The following is a 26,724-nucleotide window of genomic DNA, read 5'->3' as shown; positions in this document are numbered from 1 at the left end:
CTCCGGAACCAGCTGTATTCTTCCTTGTTGGGAGACAACTGGGCCGCGCCGAAGGCTCTGTTTGTCTTATGCGTGGTGATCTGGACAAGCAGAGAGAAGATGAGTGAGTGGAGTTACACTCACGTTAATGACATAGGCAGACTCTTCCGGGCTTCTGGAGGCCTCCTCGACCTCCTGGATGGTCAGGTTCTGGAAGACCCCACAGCGATGGCCTGTGATGGAGGTCAGGTAGCCGGTCAGGAAACCATAGAAGCGCCACTGCTGCCTGGTGTCTGGGCTGGACTCGAGGCCATCTGATGGAAGGCAGTAAGGGATTAGACTTTTCCAATAAACCTTGTTACACCATGAATGGTTTAACTTAGCGATGGCCGCAGGTGCCCCAAGGCAAAAAGATAATCTCTGCTCCGGGGCGCCAGCAGCTCTCGGTCAAACAAGCCACGTCAGTTTACCCCCCCTTAACCCCCGATCCCTGTTCTTTGTTGGATCGTAGGCTTCCAGAGGCCAGAGCAAAAGCTTCTTCTCGTCCGCGTTTGACACCTTGTGGACCGCGGACAGGTGCGGTGAGAGCCGGCGGTAGACGTTGAAGCAGAGTGCACATTCGGCCATGACGGTCCAAGACCAAGGCTGGAGGGAGAGAGACCCACACGCCGTGTGGAGCGGTTTAAAAGATGGCGGACGAGGCGTCCACTTCCGCGTCATTGACGCTGGTGACCCCTCCCTCTTAAAGGGGAAGACCGATACCTTCGAGATCACTTTGGTACAACGCACCACGTATATTTAGAAGCAGTTGTTACGACTTTTGGTGGATTTTTCTCCAAGGAACAACGCACCGTTTTAGGCAGCGTTACTGTGCCAGCAGCGGGGACTTTTTTGCGCTGCTTTTTAATTTCCCTTTTCCCACAAAAGGGATGGCATGAGCCCTGTCGAACATGCACCATTTTGGGCAGCTTGAACTGCGCCAGCCGTGGGGGCTTTTTGCACAGCTTTTCCCATTTCCAAAGCAGTTCCGTAGAACCCCATCGAACACGCACTTTTTTGGGGCTCACCGAATCATGAATCACAACCATCAAAATGGGGGGGACCAGACCGTAACCTCGGACACCACTGACCCCAGCTTGTTTCACCTCACCGAAGACTACTAGCGGCCAGCCTCCACTACCACCACCCACCCCCACACACCTCCGGGGGAGAGGGGGAGGGGGCTGGTGGAGCAGGGGGGACCACCAAGGGCCGGCAAGGATAAACCCGAAGGGGTGGGCGGGCTTGCGGACGGGCGGGAGAGGCAGCACTGGTCATGCGCGCGCACACATACAGGGGCTGGAGCCGGCGCCAGCCCGTACCCCACGCGGCCCCTGGGCTCGATTCACCACGCTGGAGACTCTACCGAGCCCACCAACCATCCCCAGTCCTTGTCCAGGGCGAGGGGGGCGCGGACTGAGAATCAGCAGGGGGTCAGGCGGGCGGGCTGTCGGGCCTCCATCAGGAAAGTGGCAACTTATGTGATGAGGTGGCTGAGTGGTTAAGGCGATGGACTGCTAATCCATTGTGCTCTGCACGTGTGGGTTCGAATCCCATCGTCGTCGCTCAAATGCACTGGCATTTGAGAGATCCCGGTGATTCAGTGGAAGGTGTATTACTCGTACCCTCTTAGCGTTTTGAAGGATGTTGCTGCAAAATTTGTATCGAAATTAGCTGCAAATACATACATATATGCCAAAGTCCAGGCCCCATCAGGAAAGCAGCTACATGCATGATGAGGTGGCCGAGTGGTTAAGGTGATGGACTGCTAATCCATTGTGCTCTGCACGCATTGGTTCGAATCCCATCCTCGTCGTTCATTTAAGAGAGCCCGGTGCTTCCGGGGAAGTTATCTTACTCGCACCATCTTTGTGCTTCAAAGCATGTTATGGAAAAATTGAAAGTCATCTTACCGAACATAATTGCAGAGACATACAGAATTGCAGAAACAAATATGTGCCGCAGTCCAGCCTCCATCAAAGAAGTAGGCGCATACGTGATGAGGTGGCCGAGTAGTTAGGGTGATCCACTTCTAATCCATTGTGCACTGCCTGTGTGGGTTTGAATCCCATCCTTGTCGCTCATTTGCTATGGTGTTTGAGAGAGCCCCGTGCTTCAGTGGAAGGTGTTTTACTCGCACCCTCTTAGCGTTTTGAAGGATGTTATGGTAGAAGTTAATCCAGCCTCCGGCAGGGATAGACCGCTAATCCACTGTGCTCTGCCTGTGTGGGTTCGAATCCCATTCTCGTCGTTCAATTGCTTTAGTATTTTAGAGAGCCTGGTGCTTCCATGGAAGGTTTCTTACACGCACTCTGCTCGCATTCTGAAGAATGTTATGGTACAGGTTAATCCAGCCTGCAGCATGTTTAGGAGCTCAACGAAAGTTGCAACATGTTAAAGAAACAGGAGCACAGCTATCCTTTCCAACAGAACATTAAGCCTACTAAGAGGCTGATAAAAATTGCCAGAGCTGACTGTATTTCAAGTCATCCCAGCGAGGTATTGGGTAAGTTTTCAACCAGCAATGATCACGCCTCGGATAGACCTCATAGGCTACGATATTGCCTCTGCGAAAGAATAGCTACAACAGCTACGAACTCTTCTGTGTACCAATCTGGACATGCAACGACAAGGTGGCATCAAACTTTAAACTGCCAGCAATCAGCCCTCTGGCACCAATGAGTGCATGCTGTGTCTGCAGAACAGGTTATTGATTTGTCCAAAAATAATTACTTATACATTGTTTCATTTTTACTTAAAGAAAAGTATACACTACTTATGTGAATCTGGGAGAAGAGAATTGTGGGTAATCTGGTAAAGGGGGCGGAGTCACAACGCTGAACGGCAGAGAAAAGGGTTGAGATTGGGATGTATTTATTGGGCTGTACAGGGATTGGGGTAAGGTAATGAAGAATGCAAGGGCACTGAAACCATATTTTGACAGAAATCCAAGGTCAGCTATGCTGCCGTTTTTAGACTCAGGCATTCTGTCTAGTTTCTCTCCAACAAAACCAGAAGAAACTTGTTGCAGTTAATGTTGAACAATAAAGCCTGGTTTATACTTCTGTGTCAAGTGATCAGCGTGATCCACGGCGCAAGCCTTGCGCGTAGCCGTGCACTTATACTTCTGCGCACTGTTTCTGTTGCTCTGCAATACACTTCCGAAACACTAGCTGGCAGTAGGTGTTTATGTTTCTCTGTGTTGAGTTTCTTCACTGGTGTTTTGTTTTTTTCTGAACGCTTCCTTAATGTGCAAGTGGCTCAAATTCGCTCATTTTGAGGCAGGAACCAGTGGACGTGCAACAACTTTAATGAAAAGGTAAACACAAAACAACAGTCTCCATCCGGAGCTCCTTCATGGGACTCCACACTTGTAAACACCCGCTGCTTCGCGCTCGAGCGGCTCTCACCTCCGCCCACACTCGTCAGCGCTACCAAGCCGACCAATCTCAGAGCTTGCGATATGCGTACGCATGACATTTTTTGAGAGGTGCGCGTCAATCTCGCCGACGGCCACAGCGAGGTGCTATGCAACCACGTGTAGGCTGCGCCGTAGCATGCGCGTGCGCTTGACGCAGAGGTACAAATCAGCCTTAACTCTGGGGCACTGATCAGAGCTACTGATAAAGCTCCTTATGACAACCTTTATCTTCATCTTTTCTGTAAGAACATCCATTCGAGTCCCAAAAATTAACCCTTTCTCTAGCACAACGCTGTGCTTACACGTGACGAGGTGGCCGAGTGCTTAGGTTAGTATGTTGTACTCTGCAAGTTCTGGTTTAAGTCCCATCCTCATAGTTTCACTGTTTTGAGAGAGGCAACTGCTTCTGTCTAAGGTTTCTTACTTGCACCTCTCAGCGTCTTAAAGGATGTTTATGGCAAAACTGTATGTAATATTTAGCGAAAATAGCTGCAAAAACATACGTATTTGCCATAGTCCAGCCTCCATTAGGAGAGCACCTATGTGCGCGGCGAGGTGGCTGAGTGGTTAAGGCGATGGACTGCTAATCCGTTGTGCTTTGCATGTGTGAGTCGAATTCCAGCCTGGTCATTCGTTTAAGAGAGCCTGGTGTTTACGTGGAAGGTAACTTACTTGCACCCTCTTCGTGCTTCGAAGCATGTTATGTCAAAATTGAGTGTCATCTTACCGAAAACAGTTGCAAAAACATACATGACCACATATGTGCCCCAGTCCAGCCTGGGAAAGTGGCAACATATGTGACGAGGTGGCCGAGTGGTTAAGGCGATGGACTGCTAATCCATTGTGCTCTGCACGCGTGGGTTCGAATCCCATCCTCGTCGCTCAAATGCACTGGCATTTGAGAGATCCTGGTGATTCAGTGGAAGGTGTATTACTCGCACCCTCTTAGCGTTTTGAAGGATGTTGCTGCAAAATTTAATGTCATCTGTATCGAAAGTAGCTGCAAAAACATACATATATGCCAAAGTCCAGCCCCCATCAGGAAAGCGGCTAGATGCATGACGAGGTGGCCGAGTGGTTAAGGCGATGGACTGCTAATCCATTGTGCTCTGCTCGCATGGGTTCGAATCCCATCCTCGTCGTTCATTTAAGAGAGCCCAGTGCTTCCGGGGAAGTTATCTTACTCGCACCATCTTCGTGCTTCGAAGCATGTTATGGCAAAATTGAAAGTCATCTTACCGAACATAATTGCAGAAACATACAGAATTGCAGAAACAAATATGTGCCGCAGTCCAGCCTCCATCAAAGAAGTAGGCGCATACGTGATGAGGTGGCCGAGTAGTTAGGGTGATGCACTTCTAATCCATTGTGCACTGCCTGTGTGGGTTTGAATCCCATCCTCGTCAACCATTTGCTATGGTGTTTGAGAGAGCCCCGTGCTTCCATGGAAGGTGTTTTACTCGCACCCTTTTAGCGTTTTGAAGGATGTTATGGTAGAAGTTAATCCAGCCTCCGGCAGGGATGGACCGCTAATCCACTGTGCTCTGCCTGTGTGGGTTTGAATCCCATTCTCGTCGTTCAATTGCTTTAGTATTTTAGAGAGCCTGGTGCTTCCATGGAAGGTTTCTTACACGCACTTTGCTCGCATTCTAAAGAATGTTATGGTACAAGTTAATCCAGCCTGCAGCATGTTTAGGAGCTCAACGAAAGTTGCAACATGTTAAAGAAACAGGAGAACAGCTATCCTTTCCAACAGAACATTAAGCCTACTAAGAGGCTGATAAAAATTGCCAGAGCTGACTGTATTTCAAGTTATCCCAGCGAGGTATTGGGTAAAGTTTTCAACCAGCAATGATCACGCCTCGGATAGACCTCATAGGCTACAATATTGCCTCTGCGAAAGAATAGCTATAACAGCTACGAACTCTTCTGTGTACCAATCTGGACATGCAACGACAAGGTGGTATCAAACTTTAAACTGCCAGCAATCAGCCCTCTGGCACCAATGAGTGCATGCTGTGTCTGCAGAACAGGTTATTGATTTGTCCAAAAATAATTACTTATACATTGTTTCATTTTTACTTAAAGAAAAGGATACACTACTTATGTGAATCTGGGAGAAGAGAATTGTGGGTAATCTGGTAAAGGGGGCGGAGTCACAACGCTGAACGGCAGAGAAAAGGGTTGAGATTGGGATGTATTTATTGGGCTGTACAGGGATTGGGGTAAGGTAATGAAGAATGCAAGGGCACTGAAACCATATTTTGACAGAAATCCAAGGTCAGCTATGCTGCCGTTTTTAGACTCAGGCATTCTGTCTAGTTTCTCTCCAACAAAACCAGAAGAAACTTGTTGCAGTTAATGTTGAACAATAAAGCCTGGTTTATACTTCTGTGTCAAGTGATCAGCGTGATCCACGGCGCAAGCCTTGCGCGTAGCCGTGCACTTATACTTCTGCGCACTGTTTCTGTTGCTCTGCAATACACTTCCAAACACTAGCTGGCAGTAGGTGTTTATGTTTCTCTGTCTTGAGTTTCTTCACTGGTGATTAGTTTTTTTTCTGAATGCTTCCTTAATGTGCAAGTGGCTCAAATTCGCTCATTTTGAGGCAGGAACCAGTGGACGTGCAACAACTTTAATGAAAAGGTAAACACAAAACAACAGTCTCCATCCGGAGCTCCTTCATGGGACTCCACACTTGTAAACACCCGCTGCTTCACGCTCGAGCGGCTCTCACCTCCGCCCACACTCGTCAGCGCTACCAAGCCGACCAATCTCAGAGCTTGCGCTATGCGTACGCATGACATTTTTTGAGAGGTGCGCGTCAGTGTCGCCGACGGCCACAGCGAGGTGCTATGCAAACACATGTAGGCTGCGCCGTAGCATACGCATGCGCTTGATGCAGAGGTACAAATCAGCCTTAACTCTGGGGCACTGATCTTAGCTACTGATAAAGCTCCTTATGACAACCTTTATCTTCATCTTTTCTGTAAGAACCTTCCATTCGAGTCCCAAAAATTAACCCTTTCTCTAGCACAACGCTGTGCTTACACGTGACGAGGTGGCCGAGTGCTTAGGTTAGTATGTTGTACTCTGCAAGTTCTGGTTTAAGTCCCATCCTCATAGTTTCACTGTTTTGAGAGAGGCAACTGCTTCTGTTCAAGGTTTCTTACTTGCACCTCTCAGCGTCTTAAAGGATGTTTATGGAAAAACTGTATGTAATATTTAGCGAAAATAGCTGCAAAAACATACGTATTTGCCATAGTCCAGCCTCCATTAGGAGAGCACCTATGTGCGCGGCGAGGTGGCTGAGTGGTTAAGGTGATGGACTGCTAATCCGTTGTGCATTGCATGTGTGAGTCGAATTCCAGCCTGTTCATTCGTTTAAGAGAGCCTGGTGTTTACGTGGAAGGTAACTTACTTGCACCCTCTTCGTGCTTCGAAGCATGTTATGGCAAAATTGAGTGTCATCTTACCGAAAACAATTGCAAAAACATACATGACCACATATGTGCCCCAGTCCAGCCTCCATCAGAAAAGTGGCAACATATGTGACGAGGTGGCCGAGTGATTAAGGCGATGGACTGCTAATCCATTGTGCTCTGCACGCGTGGGTTCGAATCCCATCCTCGTTGCTCAAATGCACTGGCATTTGAGAGATCCCGGTTATTCAGTGGAAGGTGTATTACTCGCACCCTCTTAGCGTTTTGAAGGATGTTGCTGCAAAATTTAATGTCATCTGTATCGAAAGTAGCCGCAAATACATACATATATGCCAAAGTCCAGCCCCCATCAGGAAAGCGGCTACATGCATGACGAGGTGGCCGAGTGGTTAAGGCGATGGACTGCTAATCCATTGTGCTCTGCACGCATGGGTTTGAATCCCATCCTCGTCGTTCATTTAAGAGAGCCCGGTGCTTCCGGGGAAGTTATCTTACTCGCACCGTCTTCGTGCTTCGAAGCATGTTATGGCAAAATTGAAAGTCATCTTACCGAACATAACTGCAGAAACATACAGAATTGCAGAAACAAATATGTGCCGCAGTCCAGCCTTCATCAAAGAAGTAGGCGCATACGTGATGAGGTGGCCGAGTAGTTAGGGTGATGCAATTCAATTCAATTCACCTTTATTTGTATAGCGCTTATACAATGTAGATTGTGTCAAAGCAGCTTCACATAAAAGGTCACAGTAAATAGGAACAGTGTAGTTCAGTTTGTAGTGTTTAAGTTCAGTTCAGTTGAGCTCAGTTCAGTGTGGTTTAATAATCACTACTGAGAGTCCAAATATTGAAGGGCAAATCCAACGATGCGCAGCTCTACAGATCCCGAACCATGCAAGCCAGGGGCGACAGCGGAGAGGGAAAAAAAACTTCACTAATGGCGGAAGTGAAGAAAAAAAACCTTGAGAGAAACCAGGCTCAGTTGGGCACGATCATTTTAATTTCTCCGCTGGCCAAACGTCTTGTGCAGAGCTGCAGTCTCAGTGGCGGAGGCTGGAAGCTGGCCTCAGCGACGACTCGTCTGTCTCTGGAGCGTCACAGGAATCAGTCTCATGTTCTCCACTCTTCCATGACCATCACAGTAGCTGCTCAGGATTCGGCCAGGTCCAGGATATGGAAACCTTGGGATCATCTCGTCGTTGGTCTTGGATCGAATCAGTGACTCTGCATAGTCTGAGGGCCTCGGGAAGAGTATCCCCAGGTGGAAATGGAGAATAAAGAAAATAATTAGCGCAGCTGATGTTCACAGTGTATATCAACAAGATGCATAACCTGTGTGGAAGCCCCCTAAGTGGTGCACTAAGTGTATGCTTTACTGAACAGATAGGTCTTTAATCTAGTTTTGAATTGGGAGAGTGTGTCTGAGCCTCGGACGTTGTCAGGAAGGCTATTCCAGAGTTTAGGAGCTATAAATGAGAAGGCTCGACCTCCTTTACTCGACTTTGCTATTCTAGGTACTACCAGAAGCCCTGAGTTTTCAGACCTTAAATAGCGAGTTGGATTGTAGCGAGACAGAAGATTGGTTAGATAAACAGGAGCTAGATTATTTAAAGCTTTATATGTAAGAAGCAATATTTTAAATTCAATACGAAACTTAACAGGCAGCCAGTGTAAGGAGGATAAAATTGGTGTGATGTGATCAAATTTTCTAGAACTGGTAAGAACTCTGGCAGCTGCATTTTGTACTAATTGAAGTTTGTTAATAGAGGATGCTGGGCAGCCAGCAAACAGTGCATTACAGTAGTCCAGCCTAGAAGTCATAAAAGCATGGACTAGCTTTTCTGCATCTGAGATGGATAGCATACTTCGTAACTTAGCGATATTTCTCAGATGAAAGAAAGCAGTTTTTGTGACATGGGATATATGATTTTTAAAAGTTAAATTGCTGTCTAATATGACACCCAGATCTTTTATAGTAGAGCTAACGCTAACTTTGTATCCCTCTAATTGTAGGTCGAGTTGTGAGATCTGCTGTGTACAGGATTTTGGCCCAATAAGTAATAATTCTGTTTTGTCTGAGTTTAAGAGAAGATAATTGTTGGTCATTCAGTCTTTAACATCTTTAATACACTCAGTTAGCTTGGACAGATTAGACGTCTCGTCAGGTTTAGTTGTAATATATAAAATTGAGTATCATCTGCATAGCAGTGAAAGCTGATCCCATGTCTTCTAATAATGTCTCCCAGGGGTAGCATGTACACTGTAAACAGCAAAGGGCCTAAAACTGATCCTTGAGGCACCCCGTATTTTACTGGGCTGATTTGTGAAGGCTGTCCATTAATATTCACAAACTGGTAACGGTCATATAAGTATGACTTAAACCATTGTAGGGCCTGTCCCTGGACACCTGTAGACTTTAAGCGATTAAGGAGGATACCATGGTCAATGGTGTCAAATGCCGCACTAAGATCGAGTAGAACTAATAGCGAGATGCACCCTTGTTCAGCAGCTAAGAGTAAATCGTTGGTTATTTTTACTAATGCAGTTTCTGTACTGTGATGAGCTCTGAAACCTGACTGAAACACTTCAAAAACATTGTTCGTCAAATTGAGCAGAAACAACTTTTTCTAGTATTTTGAAATAGATTTGAAATAGATTTGAAATAGGCCTATAATTAGCTAAGTTGCTGGGGTCCAGTTGTGGTTTCTTAATAATAGGTTTAATAACAGCTAACTTGTAAGGATTTGGAACATGGCCTAAAGATAAAGAAGAGTTGATAATGTTAAGAAGAGGTTCTCCTATAACAGGTAGCAATTCTTTCAGTAACTTTGTTGGAATTGGGTCCAATATACACGTAGCTGATTTAGAGCTATTTATAATTTTGTCTAGCTCTTCCTGTTCTATGATTTTAAAGCACTGTAGGTTATTTAGATTCAGTGGCGTGTTTACTGGATCTGAAGTATAAGGCGGTGCAGAAAGTTTAATGTCTTCTATTTTCTGTCTAAAGCATTCTATTTTATCACTGAAAAAATTCATGAAGTCATCACTACTAATTTGCGGTGGAACATTTTGTTCCAAAGATGACCGATTATTTGTTAATTTAGCAATGGTGTTAAATAAGAATCTAGGATTGTTATGATTATTTTCTATCAGTTTGCGGAGGTGCTCAGCCCTGGCAGATTTTAAAGCCCTCCTATAGCTGGACATTGTATGCAATTCTAAAGACTTCTAAATTCGATTTTTTCATTTAAGTTCCAGGGCACGGGTTGCTGTTTTGAGAGTGCGGGTATGACTATTATACCATGGTGTAGTTTTATTCTCTCTAGCCTTTTTTAGTTTGATGGGTGCCACGGTATTTAGAGTGCTAGTAAAGATGGCATCCATACTGCTGGTTACTACATCAAGGTCATTTGCGTTTGCGGGTGCATTTCGAAGTAGAGAAAGATCAGGTAAGTTATTTATAAATTAATCTTTGGTGGATGGAACAATAGTTCTAGGGCGATATATTGGAGCGGATCTGCTAATTTCAGGTAAACACAGCTTATATTGTAAGAGGTAGTGGTCTGTAATATCATCACTTTGTGGTATAATGTCTACATCAATGACCTCAATTCCATAAGACAGAATTAGATCTAGTGTATGCTTTAGGCGATGGGTTGGACCAATAACATTTTGCTTTATTCCTAGTGAGAGCAGCAAGTCCATAAACGCGAGCCCTAATGTGTCGTTAGCGTCATCTATGTGGATGTTAAAGTCTCCTACGATTAGTATTTTATCAGTTTTAACTAGTAAGTCAGAGATAAAATCAGAAAACTCTTTTAGAAAATTGACATAGGGTCCTGGGGGTCTATATATGGTGATTAGAGCGAGAGATAACATAGGTTTTTGCATAGTGTTTGGAAGGACAACATTAAGCGCTAGTACTTCAAAGGAGCTAAACATAAGTCCGTTTTTCTGATTAACATTAAGAATATCACTAAAGATTGACGCGACTCCACCACCACGACCAGTTTGACGAGCCTCATGTTTATAAAAGAATCCTGGAGGAGTTGCTTCATTTAAACTAATATAGTCATTTTGTTTCAGCCAGGTTTCAGTGAGACAGAGTGCATTAAGATTGTTATCTGTTATTATTTCATTTATGATAAGTGCTTTAGGTGCTAGTGACCTGATGTTTAGGAGACCAAGCTTCATGAAATTTGTATTTTCACTTTTTAGTGGTTCTTCTGGTTTAATTCTTAATAGATTATTTCTGGAGCACACAGTACGTTTGTTTCTTGATCTAATAGTGCGAGGAACAGACACAGTCTCTATGGGGTTAGCAAGGTATGCATTACTGTTATTTATGTGGGACGAATAGGAGTCTGTGTGGCTAAATTGTGAATTTTGTGAGTTTTTACTTACTAGTCAGATAGAGCGAAGTATTCTGGAGATGTTGTCCGACAGGAGTTCAGCTCCAGCTCGACTGGGGTGCAGCCCATCAGCACGGAAAAGCCTAGGAGGACGTGGAGGACGACGGCACCGAGGCTCTCGGCAGCGCTCAGGATAGTAGGTATCTGTGCAGAAATATTCTTAACTCGGGCACCAGGGAAGCAGAAAGTGCGTACTTTGTTACCTTTGGAGGAAGCGGAGTGGACGTGGCGCACGATTGAGTGGCCAATGATGGCCACATCGCGACCCGTCTCGCGGAGAGGGGCGAAGCGGTTCTCCGTGGGGATCTCGAACATCGGAGGAGGAGACGTTCTGCCCCGGGACCTGGTAAGCACCTTACGCGGCTGAACCCAGGGGCCGTGGAAGCCTGGTGTCGGCGTGAACGACGCCTGAGTGAACCGCGTCCTCGGTGCGCTGGGCCTGGACAGAGAAGCACACGGGGTTGAGGAGGCAGGAGGATTGTCGTTGTATCGAACACTTACCTCAGACGAGCGAGTACGGGTTAAGAGCAGAGCCTTGATGCCCTCTCGCTTCGTCTCCAGTGAGCGAATCTGGGACTCCACTGCTTCCAGCTCCAGCGCCTCCATCGATGCTTCTCCTGCACTCAAGGACAGACAAGCAAGCGACATTGTACAAGGTGAAGCCAGTAAGTGAGAAAATAAGTGAGTGAAAGAGGTTGGTAGCTTTAGCTGACCAGCGGTGCTAGCAGGCTAAAGCAGGTGCTAGCAGGCTAAAGCTACAAACACCAGGCGGATGCTCGAGAGACAGAACGTTTAAAAGTAGATTTGTTTGTATGAGTGTGTTAAGGGATTGTTCACCCCAAGTAGGAGAGATAAATATTTAGTGAATGAGGAGGTATTTTGTGATAAAAATGTAAATTGCGAATCTAAACTCCAAACAAACGCAACGAAGCTACCGTCCGGTGACAGCGACAGTGACGTCACTCGAGCATGCGCGATCCCCCACACACCCACACATTCCATCAAAAAAGATGTGTGCAACTAATGGACAAACATTTTCATTGTGCAATCATCCACGTTCGTGTCTCATTGGTCCTGGGGTATGGTTCTTGCGTATGGTGTGACTGGTCTTGAGTTTCAAATTCCAGACAAGGCCACTCTCATTAACTTAAAATCACAACCTTTCTGCAGCTATTTCCTTGTTTGCATTTCATCATCATCCACCTAACATGAGACCATTAGTTGAAAGCCACGGGGTACTTGAAGTCAAGATCTCCATTACCAAAGCTTAGCGGAACCATTTAGTTTTGTTATGTGACAGTGAGATTCAAGCAAGATTGGATGAATCTTATTTGAAGTGTGCAGCAAGTCTGAGAATTCGAAGCTAACTATTGTCCTCAGATCATCACGCCTAAGTTTTGAGAAAACAAGTCGGAATTGTTTCACAAAACTTAATTGTAACCCAACCCAGATGGGACTTGAAACCACAAACCCCAGCTTTGAAGGCTGATGCCTTATCCATTAGGCCACTGGATCAATACTAGCAACTGTCATATCTGTTGTATGGCTCAGGAAGTTCTTGTAACTCAGAAAACAGTACTTTAGGATCCCTATGCCATATTGCATTCAGACGATCTGGTGTGTACACCTAATGACAAAACAGCTTCTCTGAGGAGTTTTCCTTTGTCATGTCTTTTTGACCTAAGGGTTTGAACCTAATCTTTTTAAAGGTCACACTGGATTGTCTTGCACAACCAACTTAAAAGGAACTGCATCAAAGACAACCCAGTTGGTACCTAAAATACACAATCCCCAGCTTCGAAGGCTGATGCCGTATCCATTACTCCACTGGGCTGTTTTTCACTGCCTGTGAACTGTAATATGCCTCCAGGGAGTTGCTGACACATGTAACAAAAACAACATGAACAAAGAGTAGATTGGATCAGTCTCACAGAATTTTTTGTGGCACTGCAGACTGCTTCTACAGGGCTCGTTGGCCTAGGGGTATTATTCTCGCTTAGGGTGCGAGAGGTCCCGGGTACAAATCCCGGACGAGCCCTATGCTTGTCATAGAAAAAGCAGCGGAGCTGTGCTCTCTATGTTAATTGTAGCAGCTTTTGCTGTGACATTAGTTAATTAACATTTAGTGGACTTCTGATCTAAATCAGCCTAACATGTACACTTATTCAGACAAAAAAAAGGAGTGGTAATGATTCGGTTCTTAGATTTGTTTATGGATCTCAAACAACCCAACAGCTTTATATGTAAGCACTGTTTTAATGACATGCAAACACATCTCAAGTAGGTTTTCACAGCTACTGTGTTTCATCCACCAAACATTGCTAACATATTGACGTGAGACCTTCAAAGATGACCCAGGTAGGACTTGAACCCACAATCCCCAGCTCCGGAGGGTGATGCCTTATCCATTAGGCCACTGGACCATGTCGCCAATCGTTTGTCATGGATCTCTTGTATGCATTCAACAAGATGACAATGCATGGAAAACTGCACTTTAGGATCTATATGCCACTTTGCATTCTGTCAAATAAGATGTGTGCAACTAATGGACAAACATTTTTTTTTGTGCAATCATACACATTCCTGTCTCATTGGTCCTGGGGTATGGTTCTTGTGTATGTTGTGACTGGTCTTGAGTTTCAAATTCCAGACAAGGCCACTCTCATTAACTTGATATCACAACCTTTCTGCAGCTATTTTCTTGTTTGCGTTTCATCATCATCCACCTAACATGAGACCATTAGTTGAAAGCCACGGGGTACTTGAAGTCAAGATCTCCATTGCCAAATATTAGCGGAACCTTTTAAGTTTGTAACGTAACAGTGAGATTCAAGCAAGATTGGATAAATCTTATTTGAAGTGTGCAGAAAGTCTGAGAATTCGAAGCTAACTATTGTCCTCAGATCATCACGCCTAAGTTTTGAGAAAACAAGTCGGAATTGTTTCACAAAACTTAAATGTAACCCAAGAAACACAACCCAGATGGGACTTGAATCCACAATCCCCAGCTTCGAAGGTTGATGCTTTATCCATTAGGCCACTGGATCAATACTAGCAATTGTCATATCTGTTGTATGGCTCAGGAAGTTCTTGTAACACAGAAAACAGTACTTTAGGATCCCTATGCCATATTGCATTCAGACGATCTGGTGTGTACACCTAATGACAAAACAGCTTCTCTGAGGAGTTTTCCTTTGTCATGTCTTTTTGACCTAAGGGTTTGAACCTAGCTTTTTAAAGGTCACACTGGATTGTCTTGCACAGCCAACTTAAAAGGAAATGCATCAAAGACAACCCAGTTGGTACCTTAAACCCACAATCCCCAGCTTCGAAGGCTGGTGCCGTATCCATTACTCCACTGGGCTGTTTTTCACTGCCTGTGAACTGTAATATGCCTCCAGGGAGTTGCTGACACACGTAACAAAAACAACATGAACAAAGAGTAGATTGGATCAGTCTCACAGAATGTTTTGTGGCACTGCAGTCTGCTTCTACAGGGCTCGTTGGTCTAGGGGTATGATTCTCGCTTAGGGTGCGAGATGTCCCGGGTTCAAATCCCGGACGAGCCCTATCCCTGTCATAGAAAAAGCAGCGGAGCTGTGCTTTCTATGGTGTTTCTATGTTAATAGTAGCAGCTTTTGCTGGGATTTTAGTTAATGAATATTTAGTGGACTTCTGATCTAAATCAGTCTAACATGTACAATTATACAGACAAAAAAGGAGCGGCAATGATTCAGTTCTTATATTTGTTTATGGATCTTGAACAACCCACCAGCTTTATATGTTAGCACCATTTTTGTCTTTGTACACAGTCTCTTCTCTGTAGGCACCATGCAGGATTCAAAATGGCCTTTCGGGTTAGCTATCTCGTTATTCTTTTAGTCATAACAGGTAATATGCATGGCAATGCAGGAAGTTAATGACATGCAAACACATCTCAAGAAGGTTTTCACAGTTACCGTGTTTCATCCACCAAACATTGCTCCCATTTTGAAGTAAGACCTTCAAAGACAACCCAGATGGGACTTGAACCTACAATCCCGAGCCCCTGAGGCTGATGCATTATCCATTAGGCCTCTGGGCCATTTCGCCAATCATTTGTCATGGATCTTTTGTATGCCTTCAACAAGATGCCAACGCATGGAAAACTGCACTTTAAGATCTCGATGCCAGTTTGCATTCCGTCAAATAAGATGTGTATATGGCCACACTGGGCGAAGTATCAGTATACTCGGGCACAGAATCTGGGTCAGAAGTATGCCCTATGAGCATGCTCTGTGGGTATTAAGTAATTAACAAAATAGTTAAGTCTCACTAATACTAAGTTGATTCCAGGCACAAAATGTGCCTATAAGGTCCCAATAAAGCACTCATACAAAGAAGTGTGGTTATGAACATGCATGGCTTTGTGGCTTTAACACAAAACAAAACTAGTTCACTTCTACTATGTAGCAAAAGTAGCACAATATCACTTCAACTGCATAATTACATATTTTGAAAACATAAAGTCAGTAATAAATGAAGCTATCTAAATATATAAAGACAACATGGACTATTTTTCAAAGGTTCGGGACGACTGCTTTATTTTATAAAGATGCAGATATAAAAGTAACCTTGTAAATAATTATTCCTTTTTAATATGTTAACCTTTCCATTTGAATATGTTAAAATATAATTTATTCCAATAATGTTAAAGCTGCATTTGAGGCATTTGTGTCCTACATGAAATCACTCTAATGATTTGGTGCTTTAAAACAGTTTTATTTTTAATTAACCCAAATCTACTCATGCATTTTGACTGTTATTTTATGTTTTGTGTTACAATGTGAACGTCATCAATGTCTCACACACACACACACACACACACACACACACACGCACACACACACAGTATATATATACATATATATATATATATATATATATATATATATATATATTAACTATTATTTTTCATTTCATGTGTTAAGTTTTTAGTTAAGATTCTCCACAGAAATTGCAAAAAAATTCCCGCAGATTCTGTCTGGACCTAATTTTGAGGTAAAATCAGAAAGAAAAGAGAAACTGGTGTGTAAATTGAGAAGAATCACTTATGGATTCAAGCAGTCAGACAGGAACTGGAACAAAATGTTGATTACTTGTGTGAAGACTTGTGTGTATGGCTTTTGTGCTTATGTAAACATATTCAAGGACATGATGATGGGTAGCATTTTGATTATCTGCAGTGGGCCGCTCTGGCTGAATTGTAATTTTTGTGTGAACTACCCCTTTATATGCTTCTGTAAGTAAAGGTAAAGTTATATATTATATTACAGATATTATTTAAAAAAATAAACCTTAAATAGGAAGTTGTGAAAATAAGAAGAAAGAGGTCATAATTACGAGGAGGAGATTTGGACTCATATTAATAGGAAGTAATGTGTTTTTAGACATGCAATTGGATTAAAAATGTTTTTCAAAATTGTCTTAAAAATGTTTAAAGTTTTTGATCAGCTTCAAATACTGAATGTCTGTCTGTGTGTGTGTATGTGTGTGTGTATGTGCGTGTGTGTGCGAGAGAGCAGATATAGTGGAAAGTGGAAAATGAGGGAAAAATTTTATCAATAAGTCATGACTAAAAGTAAGTGGCAAAAAAGCTTTAAAAAAGACTTTTATTTTGGCATGGCGATGTGACGTCATAAGGCTGCGCCACTCCTCCACTGTGATTCCATGCTTTGATTCAACTGAAGAAAGGTTTGTTTTAAAACTTTTACACATATATAAACTGATTGATTAAAGTTTCAGTTTTTTTCATCCTATGTTAAATTATGTACTTGTTGTTGAAAATAATATTTTAACGCTTTATACAACGTAGTATTTTACTCACAGTAATGAGGGCTATTGTTTGAACAGAAATGTGTGTAATAAGTGTTTTAATGAAGGTTTAGTTTATTAAATAGTATAATGTCATTCCATTCTAAGTATACATCAATATATATATGAAATAGCATACTGGTTATAAAAAGAAACTGTTGAAGCAAGTGTTGAAGAGAAGTTATTTTGTTTCTGTTCATTAATTTATTCATTAAATTTTTTTTTATTGTTTTGTTCATTTTAAACAGGATAAAGTGTCCAAACACAGAGAAAAACTCCTGCTGAAGCGACTGATCTCCACACTGTTATAAAGATGGCGTTTATTAAAGAGGAGAGTGAAGATGTGAAGATTGAAGAAACATTCACAGTCAAACAGGGAGATCTGCAGGAACAAACAGGTTAGTTTTCATTCTCAAAGACCAACTCAGTCATTTGATCCTCATTCAGATAAATTTTAATAATAAGAATACTCAAATAAATCCATCTTGCAGCCCTGAGTGTGCTGCCTAGGTCTCCTAAATGCACATAAGCACTCATTGAAAGACAGGAATGAGTTTCTTTTGTTACTTGTTCTCATGTCTTTTGTCATTCTTTTATGTATTATTAGTCTCCCATTTCTCTACCTTCTTAAGGTTATTGCTTTTCTTATTCTTCTACTGTTTGTAAAGCATCCTTGAGCACTGGCGCTTTATAAAATAAATAAAAACAATAAATTAAAAAAGTTTAACTGAGCTGACAATATTTGACCTACAGTATTCTCATAGAAGATATCTGCTATTACAGTGACAGTGTTGGCGTGGTACTTTCCATTTGCATATGTCACGTTGATCACAATTCCCTTTTTTATCAACTTCTTTATGGGTTTAAACTTGTTTCTAGTAGTTGTTACTAGTTCTGACAGATAGTACCTGAGTTAGAATTACTTCATCATAATAACTAATTACCAGGGCTATTGTGTTTAAACAGGGTTTCTGCGGGGTCTTAAAATTTCTTAAATTTCAAAATCTAAATTTTAGGCCTTAAAGTCTTTTAACTTTTAAAACATTTGTTTATTTATTTTTTTATTGATTTTTTTCAAAGAAAGTTTGTGTTTGGAAAAGTGTTTGGATACAAGTAAAGCTTGCTTGTTTTTACACAATATTTAAAATCTTTTGCTAAGAAATATCTAAAAAATATTGTAATTTTTTTTATTCATTTATTATTGTATTATTAAATGTATTAAATCATAATATTTTTTGATGAGGCAAATAAAAATCTTTTCCATCTGGGGCATTTGAAAAATTCCCTTTATGAGTCTAAAATTTAATTCATAATTGTCTTGAAAATGTCATAAAAGTCTTGCATTTTACTTGGTTTAAAGTATGTCAGAAAATGTGGAGGCCCCCAATTTTAAATATTCTGAATGAAATGGATACTAAAGTAATTAATTATTATGAAACATTGTACAGTATTCTAAACTATATGATGTTGCTGAGGGACGATGTGAAATGAAACAAACAAGTTATAGTGGAACAATAATGTTTAGCATTGCACTGACTACAACTGGCCAACAAACTAGTCTAAAAATGACTTTTGCTGCTTAAGAAATGGATTACAGCATGCTGATGATATGCAAACATTTGAGTAATAGTTTGTCAGTATTGACCATATTCTTCACGTACCAGCAGGCAGCGCCATTGGAATCTTTTTGCCTGAAATTTTTTTTTTTTTAAGAATTAATTTTTGGATCGTAAATACAGTGTTATGCTGCTTAGGCATGAGACAATAACAGTTTATAAGGTATACCACAGTTTGGAAAAGTCAAGCTTTTAAAACCTTTTATATCTAAGGTTTTGTTTTTACGTTTGAAGTTTTTTTAAGATAGTATCTCCAGCAGAAAAAATATACAAAGATGCCATTTTAAATAGTAAAGAAATCTGTGTTTCTGAAACAAATGAAGACAGCAGAAGTCAATGATTCATTTGAATGATTTAACCTGATCACCATGCCTAATGCTGCTTGATGTTGCAAAGTCAAATTTTCATTTTTTTTTATTTTTTCTTTGTATGTATAGTCATGAAGACACTTGTTTGTAGAGCAAGTAGTGTGACCGTTTTCTGCCGTTTATAACTCCTGGTCATTTCTCCAGTTGTCAACTGAATTGGAAGTGCTAAAACAATAGCATATGAGATCAGGTCACTATGACATGACTGACAATTGTCTCTGTTTGTCATTGTACTCTGGTTTTTCTGAGATCTGATGCTCAGTATTCTTAGGGCTTTTCACACTTCAAATGTTTAACCCTGGGTCATTCTAACCCTCGATAAAACAGAATCCTGGGTTATCTGTAATCACGTTCCACACTGCTCATTCTATACCTGGTGTTCATTAACAGACAGTCCACATTTGCAAACCCCTGGTTAACATTATTATTTTTATATTTATGTTGTCACTGTCCCTCGTTTGACAAACAGCAGGTCACCTATTTAAATGGCATTTCTGCATCTTATAAGGTATATAACATGTCGTCACGTTGGTCTTCAGCTAAGCATCAGGACATGCACAAAGGCAAGAAAACAAAGACAAAAGTACAAATGAATGAAAACAAGTAGCAAAGTATGTCATCTTGCCATCTCCTCATCACTCCAGTTTACAGCAAACGTGGCATTAAGCATTTACATAAGTTCATTCATTCATTTTCCTTTGGCTTAGTCCCTTTATTCCTCAGGGGTCACCACAGCGGAATAAACCACCAACTTATTCAGCATATGTTTTAAACCACAGATGCCCTTCCAGCTGCAACCCAGTACTGGGAAACATTTGCATAATTTATATACAATAATGCAAACTCACAAATACAAGCATGACTCATGCGTACTTGCTGTGAACATGCAGGATCTGTCTCAATCAGGCCTTTCAAGCAAGTTACAAATGTTTAAATCCAGTGGAAGATACAAATGAGGGAACACAACATGAGTAATCTAGAGCGAGTGCATTTGATCATTTGCATTTAAAGCCACAGGCACAAAAAGGGCTTGGTTTTTCTCTGACCCCCAAAATTAAATCTTCTGCAAGGTACAGTACAGACCGAAAGTTTGGACACATCTTCTCATTCAAAGAGTTTTCTTTATTTTCATGACTATGAAAATTGTAGATTCACACTGAAGGCATTAATACTATGAATTAACACATGTGGAAATGTATACGTAAGAATAAAATGTGGGAAACAACTGAAAATGTGTCATGTTCTAGGTTCTTCAAAATAGCCACCTTTTGCTTTAATTACTGCTTTGCACACTCTTTGTATTCATGCCTAGGCATTCTATTGATGAGCTTCAAGAGGTAGTCACCTGAAATGGTTTTCATTTCACAGCTGTGCCCTGTCAGGTTTAATTAGTGGGATTCCTTGCCTTATAAATGAGGTTGGAACCATCAGTTGTGTTGTGCAGAAGTCAGGTGGATACACGGCTGATAGTCCCACTGAACAGTCTGTTAAAATTTGTATTATGGCAAGAAAAAAGCAGCTAAGTAAAGAAAAAGCGAGTAGCCATCATTAATTACTTTAAGAAATGAAGGTCAGTCAGTCCGAAAAATTTGGAAAACTTTGAAAGTGTCCCAAAGTGCAGTCACAAAAACCATCAAGTGCTACAAAGAATCTGGCTCACATACGGACCGCCCCAGGTCAGAGGACCAAGAGTCACCTCTGCTGCGGAGGACAAGTTCATCCGAGTCACCAGCATTAGAAATTGCAGGTTAACAGCAGCTCCGATTAGAGACCAGGGGGATATTCCAGAAAGCTGGGTTAACTTACCATCTGCTAAACCCTGAACTCTTGGTTGATTAACCCAAAACCTGCATGGCGCATACCTAAAGGCATTTTCAAGTCACGGTGAGAAAAAAGGGCAACGCACTTTACAGAGGCTGAGGTTTTAATCACAGCATCTATGAAAAAAGAAATATATGATAAAAAATAGATAAGAAAAGAAAAAATAAGAAAATTCGTTAGTTAAAAAAATTACACATGCCACCCTACCTTTTATTGTAATGGAAATTTAACTTCTCTTTAACATCATTTTTGAGTATGTTATGTAATCATTCATGCATTTAATTTTCCTGCCATTCATTTCTTAAGTCCACAATACAAATGTTAATTGATTAGTGTATAAGGCTTATAGAAATTGTAATCCTTCTGGAGCTCTGAGAACTCTGTCCAAAGTCATAATTAAACAGAAACATTCTCTGAAAAGGTAATATTGATTACTGGAGCTGTATTAAACACTCTAGAATATACTTTCTGTCATGCAGCTAATAGAAAGGAGACTGGGGCCTGTCTAACTGTGGGCCACCAGTTTGAGGAGCTGCTCTGTCCTCTGATGAAGGCTCATCAGTGGTTGAGTTATTTGACTTAAACCACACAATCTGTCACAGTTGTAAGTGATTGTTGTCAGGTAGCTTAAGGTTTTTTTAATGCCTTTTGTTGTGAATGCAGTGAGCAACGTATTTGAGGGGGTGAGTTGTGCGCGACATACCTGAAGTGCGGTGGGGGTGAGTTGCATGCGACGTACCTGAAGAGCGGTGGGGGTGAGTTGCGTGCGACGTACCTGAAGAGCGGTGGGGGTGAGTTGCGCGCGACGTACAATTTGGGTTACAAAAATAACTAATTTGTTGGGTTATTTTTGCCAAAAAGTGGCTTAACCACTATATAATAATAAAATATTTGTATTATTATTATTATTATTATAGTAGTAGTATTAGTAGTATTCCTCTTTATATGTAAATAAAAAATCCACAGCTTTTAATACATTGGCTAAGCTTTTTTAAATCCATGAATTTAGTGCCACTCCTTCCACAATAACAAATGCCTGAGAGCAGTTTAGTTCATCCCCAAGCAGCAGGACATAAGGGTTCTGTCTCTGTTGCTCCTCCTCCTCTAAGTACTGACGAAATACAAGTATACACACATGAATTAAATAATGTCCAACATTTATTGTCATAAATAATGCACCTAGAGGTAAAAAATCAACAAATTCTTGTTTTGCCTCCTGGTATGAGGGCCGTACCATCTTGCTGCACAATCTGTATGTAAGAAATGATAGCTGGCTGAGTTGTTAAAGCACCCTCTCCAAGGCTGTCTTTATGACGAACAGAAGAAATCACAATAATTAAACTCAAAACAAGCCCCTCATATCAAAGGTGTAATGCTACAAATTGGGATTAAAATAGAGCTGTTATGCAGGATTGTCTCACCAGATAAAATGTTTGCTTGAACTGGTAGATCCAAGGCTCTCTACTTTTTTTTTTTTTTTTTTTTTGCAATATGAGAGAAACCGCAGTGATGCATCTCCCCAAATCTTAAAAAGTTTCTTTGGTGTGTGGGTATAAAATACCCATTCCTGAGCAATCTAAAAATAAATAAACAAAAACAGCACTTAAATCCATGCCATACAAACAGTGGATTTATTAAAGGGATATTTTACACAAAAATGGAAATTCTGTCATCGGTAATTCACCCTCCCCTTGTTCTAAATCTCTCCTCAGATGAACACAAAACATGATATTTTGAACAATACATGTAACTAAAGCATTCTTGGTCCACAGTGAAATTCCATAGCATTTTTTATCTGTTGAAGTCAGTGGGGACTATCAAGTTTTTGATTTGCTTTGTCCTTTAAAGTTATCATTTGTGGTCAGCAGAAATAAATAAAATAAATAAATAAAAAAACATTAATAAAGGGCGCTCGCACTCACCATCACTCATGCTCTTATTAAGATGCCTCGTTTGGATAGCAGCCACAAAACAATTCATTATAACTGCTGAACATGTACCAGGTTGCAAAAAATGTAATTGCTGACTCGTTTTGTCTTTCCATAAGTTTTAGCTATTGGCGCCAGAAGCGGACCCTCATCCAACACCTGTTCCTGACTATTCAGAGATGACATTGTCATAAACCACCCTTTATATCACCTCAGAGAATCCTCTATTTCTCTAATCCTTCAAGCAGTCACCCCTAGAACTCTCCAGTCATATCTCACTGCATGGAGCTCTTTCAAACACTTTTTACTCTCTGTATAAAACACCTTTTCCTGACTTTTCCCTTCTCCCTATCACCTCATTCATTTCACATTTACACATTTCAAAAGATATACAAGCTAGTTCAATTCGAAGCTACCTAAGTGGGATTAAATTTTTTCACAAATTGATACACTGGTCTCCTTCAGATGCCATTACAAATTCTCAAACCACCCTCCTTATCAATGGCATACAAAAAAAACCCACTCCCCCCACCCCCCATGCCAGACAACCCATTACACTCCACATATTTCCACACATACAGCCCGCACACTCGATGCCATGTTCACACTAGCTTTTTTGGGTTTCGAACTAAAGATAACATCTAATTTCAATCCCACAATCCACCCCACCATATCTGATCTAACCTTGCTGGATAAAGAAACTCTATCTTTCAATAATAAGCAAAGCAAAACAGATCAGCTATACAAAGAACAATCTAATTTAATTTTTTGACATCCCCTCGCCCACACACCCATTCCAAACCCTCTTAGCATTCTTGCACTACAGGAGAGCCCAAGAACATAACCCACTCGCCTCCCTTTTTACTGACGAGGCTAACCGTCCAGTAACACGTTTTTGGTTTCAAAACCACCTAAAAGAAGTTCTCTGCATTTAAGGCTTCCCCCCACCCTGAACCAATCTCTACACACTCATTCAGGATAGGAGCAGCCACTACAGCAGCCCACAACGGCCTCTCCCAACAGCAGATACAAACTCTCGGATGTTGGTCCTCTAACGCCTTCAAATCATACATTCGCCTCAGCCAATATCACCTCAGACAAGCCCAGCTGATTCTAGGTAGCCAACACCAACACTCATGAGTTTCTAAGCAGCAGTTCTCCCTATTTTTTCACCCTACTAGCATAGGACTCCTTTTACTATCTTCCCCTTTTTCTCTTCCTCTTCATAATTTCACTTACTTTCATTTATTTAAAAAAAAAAATATTATTCACCATCATCACACTCCCCGCAATAATACAACCGCAAAGGCTTAGCTGGGACACATATTGCTTCCATACTGACCACCATTTAATTACATTACATAGTAGCAGTAACAACGCTCTAGAACCTCTACTGAGCTATACTCAACCTTTGCAATATGTGCTGGTTTGCATTTATTTAATTACCCTAATTAAACAAAGATAAACCAGGATCCTCCCTTTACAATATTTCTTTGCTAGAGTTTAGTTAAAGGATCATCTTTATAAAGTTTTTGCAAAAAGAATAAATTAGATTCATACTTTACCACACAGGGTAACTTGATGCGTTCTGGAAAATGAAGTCAATGTCCACTCCAGTGAAGATAAGTAATAAAATACACTTTTATTAATAAAATAAAATCCAGTGAAAAATTGGAATAAACAAAAGACAAATAACAGAAACAAATCCTTACTTTTATCCTCCGTTGAGGATAAAGGGCAACCACCCTCATTATAGAGAAGTCAGAAAGTGCAAAGCTGATCAGTTTGGCTGCGCTTTTATACTTCCAAAATCAGGTCATGCACATAATTACACCTCATATATCAGTGAGGACTTGACATATTGAATTATGCTTACGGATACAAGTACCTATACACCATTTGGGTCTTACCTATTACATCAAAGAACACATAATAAATCACTAAGGACCAACTGTATAATGTGGTCTGACCGCTCAGTCAAGAGTTCTAATAGTCAGCTAAACTTATAGGTCATGTCTTATGTGAACAAATTTATAGTTGTTCCTAGGTACATTTAAGAACATTAATCAACATACAAACAATTACATGCTCATTATTTAGACGGTTTAAAGCCATTAAACGCTACCCGAGGTACCGGTGCCTACAGAGGCTCCCAGCTTCCATGACCAAAGAGTATCATGGCTCTGTGGCCAGGGAGTTCCCCATCCCATGGACAGAGAGTCTCAGGCCTTCATGGTCAGCTGCACTAGCTGTTTGCACTCAGAGGAGAGGAGGTCAGGGGAAGGTAAGAGCAGATGAGGGTCAGAGAAAGGTAACTCTCTCTCCTTCATCTTTCATTAGGCTTGCACGCCCTCTGCAGGTTACGTTGTGCTCTTTGCTTACACTTTCAGATAAAGTTGAGCTCTGAAGTATTGGAATGTCAGTATAGGAGAGGTTTACGTTTGTAACTTCCTCATCTCACATTCATAATGGCACCATTCATCACAACTACTACACCAACGTTGTAGCTTTAGCTGAGCTCATACCCACATTACTATTGACCGGAACCAATGTTCCTGCGGGATTCCACACAACTCTCTAATCTGCTAATTTTTCACTCACTCATCGCACCACTGCAGCAACAGTGTCAGTCTAGCTGAGCTCCTATCCACTTCCATCATAACATTTCTGTAAGAGCACACATAACACTCCAGACACTAACTACCAATGCACCTCTGCAGCTGCAGAGTCACTCTGCTGAGTCTCATTCCCCCTCCGCAACACAGCCGCAACAGTAACGCTCTGCTTGAGTTCACATACACTTCCATTTAGTCATTTACTACTGACACACTCCCCAGCACTTCCACAGCAGTTAAAACGTCTCTCCAGAGGTGTACTTTCCTTCCAATACTGAGTTCCATTGAGTTCCATCCTCCGCTGAACTTCATTCCCCTCTACACCACTGCTGCAGCAGTGATGCTCTGCTGAGCTCATATACTTCCATTTAGCCATTCACTACTGATACACTCCCCAACACTGCAAAAGCAGTTAAAATGTCTCTGCGAAAGGCAAATTTCCCTTCCAATATTGACTTCCATTGCACCTCTGCAGCAGTGACGCTCTGCCTGAGCTCATGTCCACTATCAATCATCCATACCACTACTGACACACACCCATCACTGACAAAGCAGTTTAAAACGCTTCTTCAAAAGCATATTTTTACCCTTTATTATTAACTTCCATTGCACCTCTGCACAACAGAGACGCTCGGCTTCATTCCTCTCAGCACCACTGCCGCTGCAGTGACGCTCTGCCTGACCTCTGATACACTTCCAAATTTTCATTTTCACTGATACTCTACTCTGCTCTGCCACAGTAGTTTAAATGCCTCTGTGCATGCATAGTTACCCTTCAATAATTCCATGATACTAACACTCACCGCAGGTGTGCAGCAGCAGAGACACTCTGCTGAACTTTATAGCTACATTTCACCACTGCTATAGTAAGCCTTTCTAACAGAGCTCACGCCTACATGCTTCAAATCATTACATTTACCTCACTCTCCCGCCCGCCCGGTCCATGCAATTAACACTGCCCCGGGAGCACACATAGTTGTACATATTCCGTCAGTCAGTACACCACTCGGGTAGCAACTCTTATCTCTCCATTTATACCCGCACCGGCCCCGTTTTTGCTCCTACAAGCTTTTCTAGTACCATTTTTAACACCTTTTTATACCAGCAGCCAGGTATTGCGTTGATCTTCATTGCCTTTTAGGGGGTTCTTCAAATACGCAGTTGCTGTCCCGAGCAGAGCATTTTGGGGAGTTCTCGAGACCTACCTGACCTCAGAGCTCCCCTGTCGCCCG

General features: G+C 41.7%; 7 non-coding genes and 2 pseudogenes across 7 annotated transcripts; 6 read left to right on the top strand and 3 right to left on the bottom strand.

The window, feature by feature from the left end:
- LOC130222044 (zinc finger protein 721-like) overlaps positions 1–26,724 on the bottom strand; it is a 495,527-nt pseudogene that overhangs the window by 236,102 nt on the left and 232,701 nt on the right.
- Positions 2,458–2,597, bottom strand: LOC130224249 (U4 spliceosomal RNA). Its single transcript, XR_008837316.1, has one exon. It is a non-coding gene; the product is annotated as a U4 spliceosomal RNA (small nuclear RNA).
- On the top strand, positions 4,239–4,320 carry trnas-gcu (transfer RNA serine (anticodon GCU)). The gene has a single exon. It is a non-coding gene; the product is annotated as a tRNA-Ser (tRNA).
- On the top strand, positions 4,500–4,581 carry trnas-gcu (transfer RNA serine (anticodon GCU)). Its single transcript has one exon. It is a non-coding gene; the product is annotated as a tRNA-Ser (tRNA).
- LOC130224261 (U4 spliceosomal RNA) lies at positions 5,205–5,345 on the bottom strand. Its single transcript, XR_008837327.1, has one exon. It is a non-coding gene; the product is annotated as a U4 spliceosomal RNA (small nuclear RNA).
- trnas-gcu (transfer RNA serine (anticodon GCU)) lies at positions 6,993–7,074 on the top strand. Its single transcript has one exon. It is a non-coding gene; the product is annotated as a tRNA-Ser (tRNA).
- On the top strand, positions 7,254–7,335 carry trnas-gcu (transfer RNA serine (anticodon GCU)). Its single transcript has one exon. It is a non-coding gene; the product is annotated as a tRNA-Ser (tRNA).
- On the top strand, positions 14,789–14,860 carry trnap-agg (transfer RNA proline (anticodon AGG)). The gene has a single exon. It is a non-coding gene; the product is annotated as a tRNA-Pro (tRNA).
- Positions 17,398–26,724, top strand: part of LOC130222067 (gastrula zinc finger protein XlCGF57.1-like) — a 184,776-nt pseudogene continuing 175,449 nt past the window's right edge.

Source organism: Danio aesculapii, chromosome 4 (assembly GCF_903798145.1).
Source record: "Danio aesculapii chromosome 4, fDanAes4.1, whole genome shotgun sequence".
In the NCBI taxonomy this organism is placed as follows: Eukaryota; Metazoa; Chordata; class Actinopteri; order Cypriniformes; family Danionidae; genus Danio; species Danio aesculapii.
Note: the sequence above shows the minus strand (reverse complement) of the source record. Positions and strands in the feature narration are given on the sequence as shown.